A 16,165-nucleotide genomic window follows, 5' to 3' on the forward strand; every position below is an offset into this window, starting at 1 on the left:
AAATGTGACACAGTGTACCATTCACAGAAATACAACGTTATTAATTACATAACACAACATTCACTTTGAGCCCGGAATCACTCGTCCACCTGCTGGAGTTGTCAGAAAACAAATGAAAACCAAGTAAAAACGTTACACAAAATTGACTTTGACTCTCCTGTAGCATTGCCCAGGAGTAGAACATTCAAAGGTGCTCTGAGTGGTGACCCTGGACACCGATACACTGGTGCACACGTTGAATGAAAGAATTATTTACGGCTTCCAGTGGTTGCCTGTTGAAGAGAATTAAAAGTAAGCACGATACGTTTCTGCATGTCCTCTGGAGTTGTTGGAATATCGCTATAGACAACATTTTTAATGCATCCGCAAAGAAAAGAGTCTAGATGATTTAAACCAAGAGACCTAGCATGCCAAGTAACTGTTCCTCCTCGACCAATCGTTCTGGCAGGATACCTTCGGTTCAGAGAACACGACGTGCACGAAAGGCATTATGTGCTGGACATCCATCGTGTTGATACAACATAAACATTCTGACTCTTAGTGGCACTTCATCCAGAAGAGGACGAAGAATTCTTCTGAGGAAGTTGGCATTCGCTGTGCCGTTTAGACTACCATTGATGAAATAAGGGCCAATAATTGTAGTACCAAGCATCCCACACCAGACGTTAACTCTCCATTGACGCTGATGTTCCACCTGTCTAATCCATGATGGATTGTCACTGGCAAGAAATGCATGTTCCTTGTATTTACCTGTCCTTTGTTTGAGAAGGAACATTCGTCGGTAAATAGAACATCGGAGAAGAAGTTCGGGTTGGCTAGGATTTGCTGCTGTGCCCACTGACAGAATTGTACACCATTCTGGAAATCATTCCGCGCAGTTCTTGATGTAGGTGTACATGGTAAGGATAGATCCGGTGCGTGTGATGTGTGAGAATGCGATGTACACTAGTTTTAGGAATTCCAATCTTGTGTTCAAGCTGTCGTGTGCCCACATGTGGATTCATAGCAACGGAAGCGAGAACAGTATCTTCGGCAGCTTCGTCTGTGCGAGTGTTACGACGATTGCGTTGTCGTGGATTGAAACTTCCCGTATCCTGAAGCATCGCATCAAGACGAGAAAACATCTGTCTGTTGCCATTACTGTTCTGCTAAGTTACATTCTACCTGGTTTTCGTTGGTGTACATTCTATTCATACAACTCTCCAACTGACGATGGTTGACAGAATGACGGATGTGCATTCTACTTATGTTTACACTTGCTCTCTGTCAACGTCAGTACGTGGATGTGTTCCATTACCCCGAGTACCTGCACTAAGCGCTGGGACCGCAACGTCAATGCCGTGTTAAGTAATTAATAAGGGTTGTGATTCAGTGAGTGGTAAACTGTGATACGTTTTTGAATAGGTCTTTAGGAAAGGACGAATAAAAAATACAGGGTGAATTTTAAAAAATCATACCGCTGTTCATATCTTTGTAAAAAACAAAGCTACAACGAAGGCAATCATGCTGATTGATGTCACCCTGGCGGCTAAAGAACATTTGCTTGAAACGTTTTGTAATTTGCATCTGAACAGACAGTTATTTAGGGTGGTAAAGATAAATAGGACAACCTGTATATATACACTACTGGCCATTAAAATTGCTACAACACGAAGATGACGTGCTACAGATGCGAAATTTAACCGACAGGAAGAAAATGCTGTGATATGCAAATGATTAGCTTTTCAGAGCATTCACACGAGGTTGGCGCCGGTGGCGACACCTACAACGTGCTGACATGAGGAAAGTTTCCAACCGATTTCTCATACACAAACAGCAGTTAACCGGCGTTGCCTGGTGAAGCGTTGTTGTGATGCCTCGTGTAAGGAGGAGAAATGCGTACCATCACGATTCCGACTTTGATAAAGGTCGGATTGTACCCTATCGCGATTGCAGCTTATCGTATCGCGACATTGCTGCTCGCGTTGGTCGAGATCCAATGACTGTTAGCAGAATATGGAATCGGTGGGTTCGGGAGTGTGATACGGAACGCCGTGCTGGATCCCAACTGCCTCGTATCACTAGCAGTCGAGATGACAGGCATATTGCCCACATGGCTGTAACGGATCGTGCAGCCACGTCCCGATCCCTGAGTCAATAGATGGGGATGTTTGCAAGACAACAACCCTCTGCACGAACAGTTCGACGACGTTTGCAGCAGCATGGACTATCAGCTCGGTGCCCATGGCTGCGGTTACCCTTGACGCTGCAACACAGACAGGAGCGCTTGTGATGGTGTACTCAACGACGAACCTGGGTGCACGAATGGAAAAACGTCATTTTTTCGGATGAATCCAGGTTCTGTTTACAGCATCATGATGGTCGCATCCGTGTTTGGCTACATCGCTGTGAACACACATTGGAAGCGTATATTCCTCATCGCCATACTGGCGTATCACCTGGCATGGTGGTATAGGGTGCCATTGGTTACACGTCTCGGTCAGCTCTTGTTCGCAATGACGGCACTTTGAACAGTGGACGTTACATTTCAGATGTGTTACGACCCGTGGCTCTACCCTTCATTCGATCCCTGCGAAACCCTACATTTCAGCAGGATAATGCACGACCGGGCCTTTTTGGATACCGAAAATGTTCGACTGCTGCCCTGGCCAGCACATTCTCCAGATCTCTCACCAACTGAAAACGTCTCGTCAATGGTGGCCGAGCAACTGGCTCGTCACAATACGCCAATCACTACTCTTGATGAACTATGGTATTGTGTTGAAGCTGCATGGGCAGCTGTACCTGTGCACGCCATTCAAGCTCTGTTTGACTCAATGCGCACGCGTATCACGGCCAGAGATGGTTGTTCTGGGTACTGATTTCTCAGGACCTATGCGCCCAAATTGCGTGAAAATGTAATCACATGTCAGTTCTAGTATAGTATATTTGTCCTTTGAATACCCGTTTATCATCTGCATTTCTTCTTTGTGTAGCAATTTTAATGGCCACTAGTATATGTACATACTCACAAAATTACGTTTTGATTTCTCCATTACATCCTCCAAAAAAGAAACTGTTTTTAATCGGCTACGAAATACTGAATGTAGTCACCGTCTGATACGCAGCAACCTCCTGTTTTGTTCTTTAAATGACAGAGCAGAGCCAACAAAATGATCCTAAGCAACGACGTCCGAACTCTGTAGTATTTCTAAAACGGAAATGTAGTAACTCAAAATCTTCAACAGCTTTTACTTTCTGGTGGCCCCTGATTAGTACTCCGACACTCATCGAAATCGGGAGCTTAGGGCGTCCGCAGTTTCGGCCTTAGTGTTCACACTATGCCTGTTTATATGCAGGTATAGCAAGCGTTTGATCGCGTGTAGAACTGGCACACGAGAACGCCTTAGAGAAGGATGTCGTGATGCGATCTGAATGGCATTTTGCTCTTGTTGACGTTCAGCCTGCGTGATAACACGAGGAAACTGTGCCGCGCGTGACAAATTGCTGCATCTGCATTCTCCACGCCTGCGGGGAAGCACACATGCCCCATGCACTTGTTTTGTGTATTTCCCTGCGTGCAATATGTAGTGTGCTGGGTCACAGTCCCGCGTATATAAGACGGCGACAGGGGACCGCTGAAGTATCATTCGCACAGCGCGACATGGCGAAACTACTGGCCCTCTTCCTGGTGCTGCTGATTGCTGCCCTGGTCTGCGAGCAGTCTTTAGGTGAGTGGTGTTCGAACAGAGCTCTCAGTCAACTGGGCTTTGGGATTCGGTATTTAGCTAGAGAAGTGAGTTGTTACAAAACGTTTTTCAATACCATATATAAGGTAGAGTTTGCTAAATATGGACAAACTGAACGAATGGTAGGATAAGGGACAAATACAGGCGATAAGGACAGTACATGGGCGGAAATGCGTTCCAAGGTACGGCCACTTGAAGGTGGAGGTAAAAGATTTTTGGAAATGACCGCTGCATCAGCTTCAGACAGGTGGCCCGCCTGCGTGGGATTAGCCAGACGACGGTGTGGGGCAGCTGCCACTGTCTGTATGACTTACGACGTGTGCAGGCATTATTGGATTTACACTTGCATCTGGTGGGACGATTTTTAGCTGGTTTACCGCCCGGGCCATCATGGGTCTGGGATTTCTGTCAACCGCCCTATTAGCAGACGAGGCAGTGTTTACAAGGAGTGACTTCGTCAGTCCCTCCACAAACACCTTTGGGCTGCGGAGAATCCGCTGGCAGCGAACTAACACGACAGGTTTACCTTCAATGAGTGGGCGGAGCTACTGTCGACCACCGCGTGGAACAAGCAATCCTCCCACAAAGCCTCTCACAAGCGAGGTTATCTGCAGCTGCCCTTCCTCCCTTGCTGGAAGACTTGCCTTTGTGTGGTATGGAGAGTAATGCAGATGCCACACGACGGTGCTCCACCTCCCTGCTCTCTTGAGTGCTTAGCTAACACACAAAACATTCCTACTTAAATCTTGTGTCATCTATTTTCAATAACTAAAACCTACAGTGTCAAAGATCTACATCTACATGTACATAAATACTTCGCAATCCACCATATGGTGCGTGGCGGAGGGTACCTCGTACCACAACTAGCACCTTCTCTCCCTGTTCCACTCCCTAACAGAACGGGGGGAAAATGACTGCCTATATGCCTCTGTACGAGCCCTAATCTCTCTTATCTTATCTTTGTGGTCTTTTCGCGAAATGTAAGTTGGCGGCAGTAAAATTGTACTGCAGTCAGCCTCAAATGCTGGTTCTCTAAATTTCCTCCGTAGCGATTCACGAAAAGAACGCCTCCTTTCCCCTAGAGACTCCCACCCGAGTTCCTGAAGCATTTCCGTAACACTTGCATGATGATCAAACCTACCAGTAACAAATCTAGCTGCCCGCCCCTGAATTGCTTCTATGTCCTCCCTCAATCCGACCTGGTAGGGATCCGAAACGCTCGAGCAGTACTCAAGAATAGGTCCTATTAGTGTTTTATAAGCGGTCTCCTTTACAGATGAACCACATCTTCCTAAAATTCTACCAATGAACCGAAGACGACCATCCGCCTTCCCCACAACTGCCATTACATGCTTATCCCACTTCACATCGCTCTGCAATATTATGCCTAAATATTTAATCGACGTGACTGTGTGAAGCGCTACACTACTAATGGAGTATTCAAACATTACAGGATTCTTTTTCCTATTCATCTGCATTAATTTACATTTATCTATAGTTATTGTTAGCTGCCATTCTTTACACCAAACACAAATCCTGTCCAAGTCATCTTGTATCCTCCTACAGTCACTCAACGACGACACCTTCCCGTACACCACAGCATCATCAGCAAACAGCCGCACATTGCTATCCACCCTATCCAAAAGATCTTTTATCTCCACCCCTATATGGTTGTACCTCCCACGCAAGCAGGTCTGGCCATTCGCTCACGAAATCTTTCTTGCAGCTTATTCTCTAAGGAACTGTTTCTGTAGAAGGTCACAAACTAACACAAAGCTGACTTTGAATGTCCTGTGCCAGCTCACAGTGATGGCACCTGGGGATAACGATGCTCATACACTTGCTGGAGCTCAGAGTAAATAAATAGAAGTACAAGAAAAATGCTCACTGGTGATTCGGTCAACCGCCATCAGTTGAAAGTTTGTCTGAGTACAGCGTGCAGCAACGAAAAGTAAGTGGAAGGGCTACTGACCTTTGGACAGTGAAGGTTAACAGTACAGTAACTGCAGTAATGTTTTGCTAACTTACGAGAGACTTTCAGTAATCAGTGGAACACATTTCTTATTCGGACAGTATCGGTTGAAGAAATGCAGAATGTGGGATATCGGAATACTTACGATTCAGCTACTATGAAGTTCCGTTAGGTGGTGGCGCTATCAGTAGCCTCAAAATGGCGTCTGTATCGGAGGTACGTTCCAAGCAGAGAACTGTCTCTAATTTTCTTTTGGTGGAAAACCAGAGCATCGTAGCAGTTCACAGGCGCTTTCAGTATGTCTATGGAGTCCTGGCAGTGATAAAAACCGCGATGAGTCGTTGGGTGAGGTGTCTGTCATAATGGCAACAAGGTCGCCCAAACCTGCCAGATCGACCGCACCGTGGCCGGTTGCATCCGGTTGTGACTGCTGCAATATTAGAAGGTGCGAACACTCGCATTCGAGATGATCGACGGATCATAATCAAATAGCTCTCCTCTCAACTGGGACTTCTATGTTGGTAGTGCTGGCTCCAGTTGGGTTACACGAAGGGGTGTGCCCGATGAGTTCCGAGCCGCTTAATAGAACAACACAAAGACCATATGGGTGGAATTTCTTGTGCGTTAGAAGACACAAGGAGAGAATCGTCACAGGCGTTTTCATCCCTTGAAAATGGAAACAAAATGGTAATCCATGGAGTAGAACCACACAACCTCCCCTCCGAAGAAAGAGTTCAAAGCCGCTCCCTCAGCTGGTAAAGTCGGGGCGACAGTCTTCTGGGACTGTGAAGGGGTAATTCTGTTTTCTGTCCTTCCTCACGGTGCAACGCTCAAATCTGAAATGTGTCGTGCTTCCACCAGGAAACTGAAGAAACGACTTCAGCGTGTTCGTCGCCACAGAAATGCAGACGAACTTCTCCTTCTCCATGACAACGCAAGGCCTCACACATGTTTGCGCATCCGAGAAAGGCTCGCAAAACTTCGCTGGACTGTTTGTAGTCTTCGACCATACAGCCCGAATTTCGCATCTTCTGACGTCCATCTGTTCGGCCCAATGAGGGATGCTCTTCACAGGTTACTGATGCGGCAAGACAGTGCTTTCGACGTCGACCAGTAGAGTAGAACCGTGTGAGCTCACAGGCCTTCATAGCAAGGTGGCGTATGCTCGTAGCACTGAACGGAGATTGTGTTGAAAGATGGCGTTTTGTAACCATAAAAGAGGGGAGTAATATTGTTTATTGGAATGCTGAAGAAAACCAACCTGCATTTAAAAAATTGTGTTTTATTAGTTATTGGACACTCATCGTACATTCGGCGAAACTACACTCTCCACAGATCAGTCGTATTTCTACCTTTTCTTCACTTTTGCACATTCTACTCACACAAACCCTCAGTAGAGGATCACGCCTTTTCCTTGCGTGTACAATTGTTTTTTGTCAACCCCAGCAAGTGAACGAATTACGCTACCTTGGTTAGCTACATTGCATACTGCTACAGCAGACTCAAGGTCAGCCGGCCGGAGTGGCCGAGCGGTTCTAGGCGCTTCAGTCTGGAACCGCGCTGCTGGTACGCTCGCAGGTTCGAATCCTACCTCGGGCATGGACGTGTGTGATGTCCTTAGCTTAGTTAGGTTTAAGTAGTTCTAAGTTCTAGGGGACTGATGACCTCAGCTGTTAAGTCCCATAGTGCTCAGAGCCATTTGAACCATTAGACGCAAGGTCACTTCGGCACTACGTTTCTAGAGTAAAAAGAAATGGGGCTACCCGGTATTATTTTGTTGACAATCTACTAGCGATCCAAGGCAACTTATTCCATTTCCAGTTTAAAATCTGATGTATGATACGGAAAATGGACTGTCGAAAACAAAAGATCTTGTGTGAAGTCTAGTTATTGCTATAAAACATTACATGAAACAGTGTCAGTATTGTGACTCGTTTGAAGTGGCCCACAACGTATTGCTCTTTTGTGCCAACATTTTCATCTCAAAGCAGCAGCTGCAGCCTACATCCTCAATTATTTACTGGATATCTTCCAGTTTCTGGCTCCCTCTACAATTTACCATCCATAGCCACCTCTAGTACATTGGAAGTTATTCCCTGACGTCTTAACAAATGTCCTATCGTCATGTCCCTCCTTTTTTCCAGCGTTTTTTCACATATTTTTTTCATCACCGGTTCTGCATAGGATCTTGTCATTCCTTATCAATCCACCTATTTTTCAACATTCTTCTGTGGCACCACATCTCAAATGCTTCGATCTCCTTCTGTTCCAGTTCTGTCAAAGAAGATGTTTTATTACCATACAACGCTCTGCTCCAAACATACATTCTCAGACATTTCTTCCTCAGATTAAGATCTATGTTTGATACTAGTTACTTCTTTTGGCCGGGAACGCGAGTGATACTCTACTTTTTATGTCCTCCTTGCTGCGTCCAACGCGGGTTAATTTACCGCATATGTAGCAGAATTCTTTCGCGATCAGCAATTTTGATGTTAAGTTTCTCGCTGTTATCATTTCTTCCTTTTCATATTACTTTCATCTCTCTTAGTTTTGCTATCAACCCATCTTCTCTATTCATTAGACTGTTCGTTCCATTCAACAGGTCTTGTAATTTTTCTTCACTTTCTCTGAGGATAGCAATGTCCTCAGCGAATCTTACCATTTATACCCTTTCACCTTGAATTTTAATCCCGGTTTTCACCCCCCGTTTACCTTTCCGTCATAGGGGCGAAAGCCTACACTCTCTCTAGCACCATTTCTACCCCGAGCACTCACTCATGCTACCGTAGACCACGGGTGGATCATCCCGACCACATAAAAGCACCTTTACTCGTAAGTGAACAAAAGTGTTTACGTAATATTTTATCATAGCCTATTGCGATCGCTGCTATTCCAAGTAAGTTTACATACACTACTGGCCATTACAATTGCTATACCACGAAGATAACGTGCTACAGACGCGAAATTTATGCGACAGAAGAAGATACTGTGATATGCAGATGATTAGCTTTCCAGAGCATTCACACATGGTTGGCGCCGGTGGCGACACCTACAACGTGCTGACATGAGGAAAGTTTCCAACCGATTTCTCATACACAAACAGCAGCTGACCGGCGTTGCCTGGTGAAACGTTGTTGTGATGCCTTCTGTAAGGAGGAGAAATGTGTACCATCACGTTTCGGACTTTGATAAAGGTCGGATTGTAGCCTATCGCGATTGCGGTTTATCGTATCGCGACATTGCAGCTCGCGTTGGTCGAGATCCAATGACTGTTAGCAGAATATGGAATCGGTGAGTTCAGGATGGTAATACGGAACGCCGTGCTGAATCCCAACGGCCTCGAATCACTAGCTGTCAAGATGACAGGCATCTTGTCCACATGGCTGTAACGGATCGTGCAGACACGTCTCGATCCCTGAGTCAACAGTTGCGGACGTTTGCAAGACAACCACCATCTGCACTAACAGTTCGACGTCGTTTGCAGCAGCATGGACTATCAGCTCGGAGACCATGGCTGCGGTTACCTCTGACGCTGCATCACAGACAGGAGCGCCTGCGATGGTGTACTCAACGACGAACCTGGGTGCACGAATGGCGAAACGTCACTTTTTCGGATGAATTCAGGTTCTGTTTACAGCATCATGATGGTCGCATCCGTATTTGGCGACATCGCGATGAACGCACATTGGAAGCGTGTATTCGTCACCGCCATACTGGCGTATCACCCGGCGTGATGGTATGGCATGCCATTGGTGGTATAGGGTGCTATTGGTTACACGTCTCGGTCACCTCTTGTTCCCATTGACGGCACTTTGAACAGGGGACGTTACATTTCAGAAGTGTTATGACGCGTGGCTCTACGCTTCATTCGATCCCTGCAAAACCTGACATTTCGGCAGGATAATGCACGACCGCATGTTGCAGGTCCTGTACGGGCCGCTCTGGATACAGAAAATGTTCGACAGCTGCCCTGGCAAGCACATTCTCCAGCTCTCTCACCAACTGAAAACGTCTGGTCAATGGTGGCCGAGCAATTGGCTCGTCACAATACGCCAGTCACTACTCTTGATGAGCTGTGGTATTGCGTTGAAGCTGCATGGGCAGCTGTACCTGTACACGCCATCCAAGCTCTGTTTGACTCAATGCCCAGGTTTATCAAGGCCTTTATTACGGCCAAAGGTGGTTACTCTGGGTACTGATTTCTCAGGGTGTATGCATGAAAATGTAATCACAGGTCAGTTCTAGTATAATATATTTGTCCAATGAATACCCGTTTATCATCTGCATTTCCTTTTGGTGTAAAAATTTTAATGGCCAGTAGTGTAGTTATTGGGAAGTTTCTATAATTATCTCATGTAAGTGGACTGACACGTTAGAATAGTTCGTGTAGCGAGTGCCGGGGAACTGCTCCATCAACATTACGGCACGTATAGTACGCGAGCCGTGTATTAGGCTACATGAGTTGCTGTGTGTGTGTGTGTGTGTGTGTGTGTGTGAGGTGCCAAGTGGCGGCGAAGTGTGATAGCACGCTGTGTGTGCTGTTGCAGCCTGCACGCCGGGCTCCCGCAAGTACGACGGCTGCAACTGGTGCACGTGCTCCAGTGGCGGCGCCTGGACCTGCACTCTCAAGTACTGCCCGCCCTCCAGCGGTGAGTACCCAACACGACTCGATACGATACTGCGGTGCCTGTGTTAGTCCGATTACGATGCGAAGCTTCTTTCGACGTATGGAAGTTTGGGTCTGGCAGAGGGTGGTGCACGGATGGCCAAATGGTGGGGCGACCGTTTGCGATAAGCTGAAAATCCGGCTTCTAGTTCCGGCCGGATACAAGTTTTCATTGTCGTCATTCCATTCTACAGCTGATGGTAGTCCTCATTCGCAATTATGAATTCATTTAATGTATAACACCACTCAAGGGCTGCATTGCAAACTCTTTCTTATTCAGCATTAAGTCTCCATTTTGTTCCGTCTGTGCAAACGTTTGTACCCTATTCTCGATACTGCAACTAAAGTGTGTTGTTCATGAGGTCGGACGTTTCTTAGTCAGAGAAGCAACGTTAAGTATTCTGCAATACACACATAGCTACATAATAGAGTTTAGAAGGCCTGATTTTCATCTCGTGGTCGTGTGGTAGCGTTCTCGCTTCCCACGCCCGGGTTCCCGGGTTCGATTCCCGGCGGGGTCAGGGATTTTCTCTGCCTCGTGATGGCTGGGTGTTGTGTGCTGTCCTTAGGTTAGTTAGGTTTAAGGAGTTCTAAGTTCTAGGGGACTGATGACCATAGATGTTAAGTCCCATAGTGCTCATAGCCATTTTTGAACCTGATTTTCAACCAACATCTCTGTCTCTCGACCCGACAACAGCAAGTGGGAAAAATTAATACGTAAATCCTTTCGTGCAGGCTAAATATTTCCGATTTTACTTCAATAGTCATTCCACCCTAGCATTTATCTTATTTATCCTTACATGATTAATGTCACCAGGACCTGTCTGACATCTAACCAGACAATTTACGTTAAACTGACATAATGACACAGCTCTTAGAAAGAGAATTAAAATTAGAATTGTAGCACACACAAGATTTGCGTCTAAGAGTTTCGCTTAAGTGTACAGTGCTTAACTAAATTTGATTATTATATGTTTCACATTCGTATTGTGTGACGAAGTTCTTTCATTTATATTTCTGATATATAAGACCAAATATATATCGCTTAACAATTGTCAAATTTTATAGTAAACTATGGGAAATAGCGACGAGAAACACCAGTAATAAACTGACGAAACTAGAAAACTATGTAATGATTGTATCACTGATATGCAGTCTGAATCTAACACTTCCATGTTCCAGGTGGTGGTCTTACATTCGCGTGACCTGTATCCCGTGGCCAGGTCGGCTGCTGCTGAAGACTCGACCCGGAAAAGTGTTCTGCTGCTTCATAAATGTTGAAATTTGAATGTATGTGCAGCGAACGTACTCAAAATGGCTACGAATAAAGCTTGAAATACTCAATTTTGCTCAAAGTCATTTGTAAAAAACCTCCACAAAATGCTGCTATTAGCTAAAACCTCCATCCTCTTTCTCTAATTCCGCTCGTAGAGCCTTCCATCTTCCACGTCTACACCTATAGTCTGCGAACTCACGTGAAGTGCTTGGCGTAGGGATAGAAATTACTGTTGGCTACATAACAACTGTTCTTTGTAAAGTTTCCTGAAAAATCAAGCTTATCCGTTACAAATGTTGCAGATCATGTGACTATGTACTGAATATAAATACAGAAACCTGCAATCATCCAGTTTTTTGAAATGTTCATTTATTCCATTAATTAATTAGTTTACTAACTTTTCCAGTCTCATTTTTCAATGGTACTCTTGGTACTTACGTGTTTGTTTCCACAGCGTACCCAGCATCACACAATAGAAATAAACATGTGATTTCCATATACACTATCTGAAGATGAGGCTGAATGGGTTAGAAAATTAATTAATGAAATAAACTAACATTTTATAAAACTGACTGACTGACGTTTTCTTAATTTATATGTATCACAAGCAGTGATGTACTATAAATAAGACTCATTTTCATTTAAATATACCATTGTGATGTAGTAATATTAAGCTACCAATAACATATAGACAGAACGTGTGTGATATAAGTGCAGCGGCAGCAGATTTTTCTTAAAGCACCAGCCTTGTCACTTACTCTATTAAATTTAGCTGCCATAAGAATGAATAACATTAAGCTGTATATTAACACTGTGCTTTGGGAGAAAAAATTCTGTTACATTCTCTAGTCAACGAAACAAGTTACACTACTACCCTAAATACACACTCGATGTCCCCTGTTAATCCAGCCATATGATGGCCACATCGCTTGTGGATGGTATTCAAAAGTGGTTGGTGTAATACGTAAAGACACACAATCAAGCAGTTGCAGTGAAATCAGTCGTAGATAAGGGCAGCAGAACTAATACCGAAAAATTTAAAGCAAAATTTGATGTGGATTACGAGTCTACGGGTTCAGTGGATAAATACGACACGCTACTTTGCTCAGCGGAATGTGTACACTACCACTTAAATGGTACAAAAAGCTCTTTTTTTACCACTTGGACATTTGCGTGCTAAATACCCATGTCATTTATAAGCCGCATTCCGGAAAGAATAATTCTGTCACCGAATTTCATCTCAGCTTCATTCGAGAGACTTAGAGACATCATCATCATCATCATAAACTAAAGGCTATGACTTGTCGATTTAGCCACGTCCCTCTCTCCCTTGTCATCCTCTTCAATTCTTCATACGATTTTATCCCCATATCTTCTTTGATGTTATTAAAATACGTTTCACTTGACCTGCTTCTTGGTTTTTTCCCTAAAACTTTTCCTTTAAATACATTCTTTAGGAACTGGTTGTGTCTCAGTAGCTATCTATCTCTGCTTCCTGCCTTTCATTTTTGATTTTCTCCTTCCTATGTGATTTAGCAGCGTTCTGTTCGCATTCACTTCTCTTAAGACCTGTTCATTACTTTTTCTGTCTACCCCGCTTGTTTCCGTCATCCTTCTCCACATCCACATTTCCATTGCTTGCAGTCTCTTTTTCTCTGCCTTTCCCAGAGTCCAGGCTACACATCCGTATGTTAAGACACTCCAGACAAAAGTTTTGGCAAACTTTTTCCTACTTTCTGTGCTTATATAATTGTCCGTTAGTAAATTCCTTTTATTTTGGAAGGCTTGCTTTGCCAAGGCTATTCTTCTCTTTATATCTGTGATACATTTATTGTCATCAGTGGTTGTGCTCCCCAAATAACAGAAGTTCTCAACCTGCTCTAGAACCTCATTTTCTAGTTTTATATTAAGTTTACCATTTTCTTTTGTCTTCCCTACTACCATAGTTTTTGTTTTATTCTTATTTTTTTTTTAGATTATATTCTCTTAGAATTTTGGCAAATTTTAGCAACTTAAACTCCATTTCCTTTACTGAGTCATCAAGTACTACTATATCATCTGCCAAACGGATACAGTGTATTCGTTCCCCGTTAATTTTAATTCCTTTGGTTATTCTTTTCAGTTTTTCAGTGGTTTTTTCAATAAATAAGTTGAACAAATATGGTGACAATTGGCATCCTTGCCTTACTCCCGTCCTTATTTTTGCTTTCTCCTTCACACCATTCACTTCTGTCTCTGCTTCCTGCCTTTCATACAGGTTCCAGGTTAATCTTCTGTCCCTCCAATCAAGATTTATTTCCTACATTTTTCGGAATAACAATTTCCAATTAACCATGTCAAATGCTTTTTGTAAATCTATAAAGCTCAAGTAAGTTTTCCAGGTTTTCCTATTAACTCCAATTCGTCTTTCTAATCTTTCGCATACATCCTCTAATTCGAAAAGTATGTCACCGTTTTTATTCTTGACCATATTTGTTTTTGTTCTTGGATTTATCTGCATTGATCTACTTTTAGAGTAGGCTCTATCAATTTGACCTCTACTTAGATCTTGTTGAATTTCCTTATGTTTGTCGTGCATCCACTTTTCTTTTTCAAATCTACATTTCTGTGTAATTGCATTTTTTACACTTTTGTACTTATCGAAATCTTTTTTCTTCAACCTGTTTTGTTCTTCAGTAAGGTCTAGTATTTCCTTGGTCATCCATGGTTTCCTCGGTTCTAGTTTCCTTAATCCTACCAGTCTTTTAGCAGCTACTTCTACGGTCTCTTTGAATCCTTCCCATCCTTCCCTGTTACCTATCACGTTATTGGTCAATTCTTTCATGTCCGCAGCTACTTGCTTTTCCTTAAGTTTTTCTACAAACCATCTGTGTTGGTTAGTTCCTAAATCTGTTACTATAGTCTGTTATCAGCAGAACATGGTCACTGTCTACGTCTTATGCAGGGTATGAGTGGATAGACTTTATTTGATTAATAAATTTCTTCTTGAATAGGATATAATCTATCTGATACCTTGTGCCATCTGCTAGACTTTTTCATGTATATCTTCTTCTCTTCGGCATTTCAAAACACGTTTTGGTGACTGTCATCTCATACTGTTCACAGAAATCTAGCAGCCTTTGTCCTCTAGCATTCATTTTTCCTAGCCCGAACATGGCATTCTATAATCCTTTGTTATCTTCACCAATCGATGCATTGAAAGCACCAATTATGGTAAGATTGTCGGCTTCTTTAACCAGTTTCATTAAGTCATCAATTTGCTCATATACTACTTCTACTTTCTTATCCTTGCTATTTGTTGTTGGTAAGTAAATTGCACACAAATCCGTGGGTTGTGCTTTAATTTTAATCATCATTATCCTATCACTGCAGTGGTATGTGTTCAACACACTGTTCTTCCATTTTCCTCTCAAAATTATAGTGACACCATTTCTTCCTGTTCGAGCACTACCACTGCGAATGATCCTGAAATCCCCTGACATAAAATCACCGTTGCCGCCCCCATCTAGTTTCACGGACTCCTAGTATGTCCAGCTGGGATTTTTCCATTAGCATCTTAACCTCTTCTAGTTTCCCAGCTTTTAATAGGGTTCTGACCTTCCATGTTCCAATTTTCATCTGTTCTTTTATTCCAGAATGAAATTTTCACTTTTCATTTTAGATCACTTGCCCGCAAAAGGCAAAGGTCCCTAGTTCGAGTCTCGGTCCGGCACATAGTTTTAATCTGCCAGGAAGTGTTCTTTCATTCCTTTACTTCTTGCAGCCTTTCGCAAGACATCCCCCCCCCCTTCCCCCACCACCCCCCGGAAATCCGAGATCCGAATGTGGGAATTGAAACTCCGGAAAATTTTGAATTGGACGTACCCATATTTCTATTTGGGAATCCTGTATGGGATCGTTAATGCAGTAGTTTCCCGTTGCCTTCTGCATCCTCCTGCCGTTGACCATGTTAATGGTTCCTCCACCTTTAGGGACAATTGCTCACCCCTGGGACAAGGGGGTGCCCCTTCCTTACCCGCTCATCCGACCCTTACTGGCCGTTGGCTCTTGGTAAGGTTGGTCTCCTTATACCGGGAGTCATTCGGTTACAGCCAGAAAAGAAAATGAAAATGAAAGACACCCTCGAGCCTCGCAACCTAATACTGTCGGGGTCGAAGCAGCAAGAGTTGACCAAGAGAGGCCGACAGGAAAGAAGAAAGCAGAAGTTTGACACAAGTAAGTGGAAGCAATGCCAGACTTAGCTAAAGCCGTCGGCACACGGACCGTGCATCCGAACGTTGAGCTTTGAGCGTGCCGAGTTTCTGACGTCATAGCGTGGAATAGCACGTTCGGGAGTCCTTCCGAACGTGCAGAGCAATATCTGGCATGTCAGATATTCTGAGCGTGCGTCTGAGCGTTGACCAATGAGATGGAACAACGCCACCTACGTCACACGCACGCCATCTCCCTTCAGTACAGAGTTGTGAGGCGCCATATTGGCATTCATTTCAAGCTTATATGTATATATGCCGTTTCTGACCACC

General features: G+C 43.9%; 1 long non-coding RNA gene across 2 annotated transcripts in view; it reads left to right on the top strand.

Moving 5' to 3' along the window:
- Positions 1-11,710, top strand: part of LOC126100975 (uncharacterized) — a 51,172-nt gene extending 39,462 nt beyond the window's left edge. The window contains exons 1-3 of one of the 2 annotated variants that reach the window (XR_007522240.1): positions 3,572-3,710; positions 10,248-10,349; positions 11,549-11,710. This is a non-coding gene — a long non-coding RNA (uncharacterized LOC126100975). Of the gene's footprint in view, positions 1-3,571; positions 3,711-10,247; positions 10,350-11,548 lie in introns of those variants that run through there. The other variant, XR_007522239.1, reaches the window with a different exon arrangement.
- The last annotated feature ends 4,455 nt before the right edge of the window (positions 11,711-16,165 follow it).

The sequence above is a fragment of the Schistocerca cancellata genome, chromosome 9, assembly GCF_023864275.1.
Source record: "Schistocerca cancellata isolate TAMUIC-IGC-003103 chromosome 9, iqSchCanc2.1, whole genome shotgun sequence".
In the NCBI taxonomy this organism is placed as follows: Eukaryota; Metazoa; Arthropoda; class Insecta; order Orthoptera; family Acrididae; genus Schistocerca; species Schistocerca cancellata.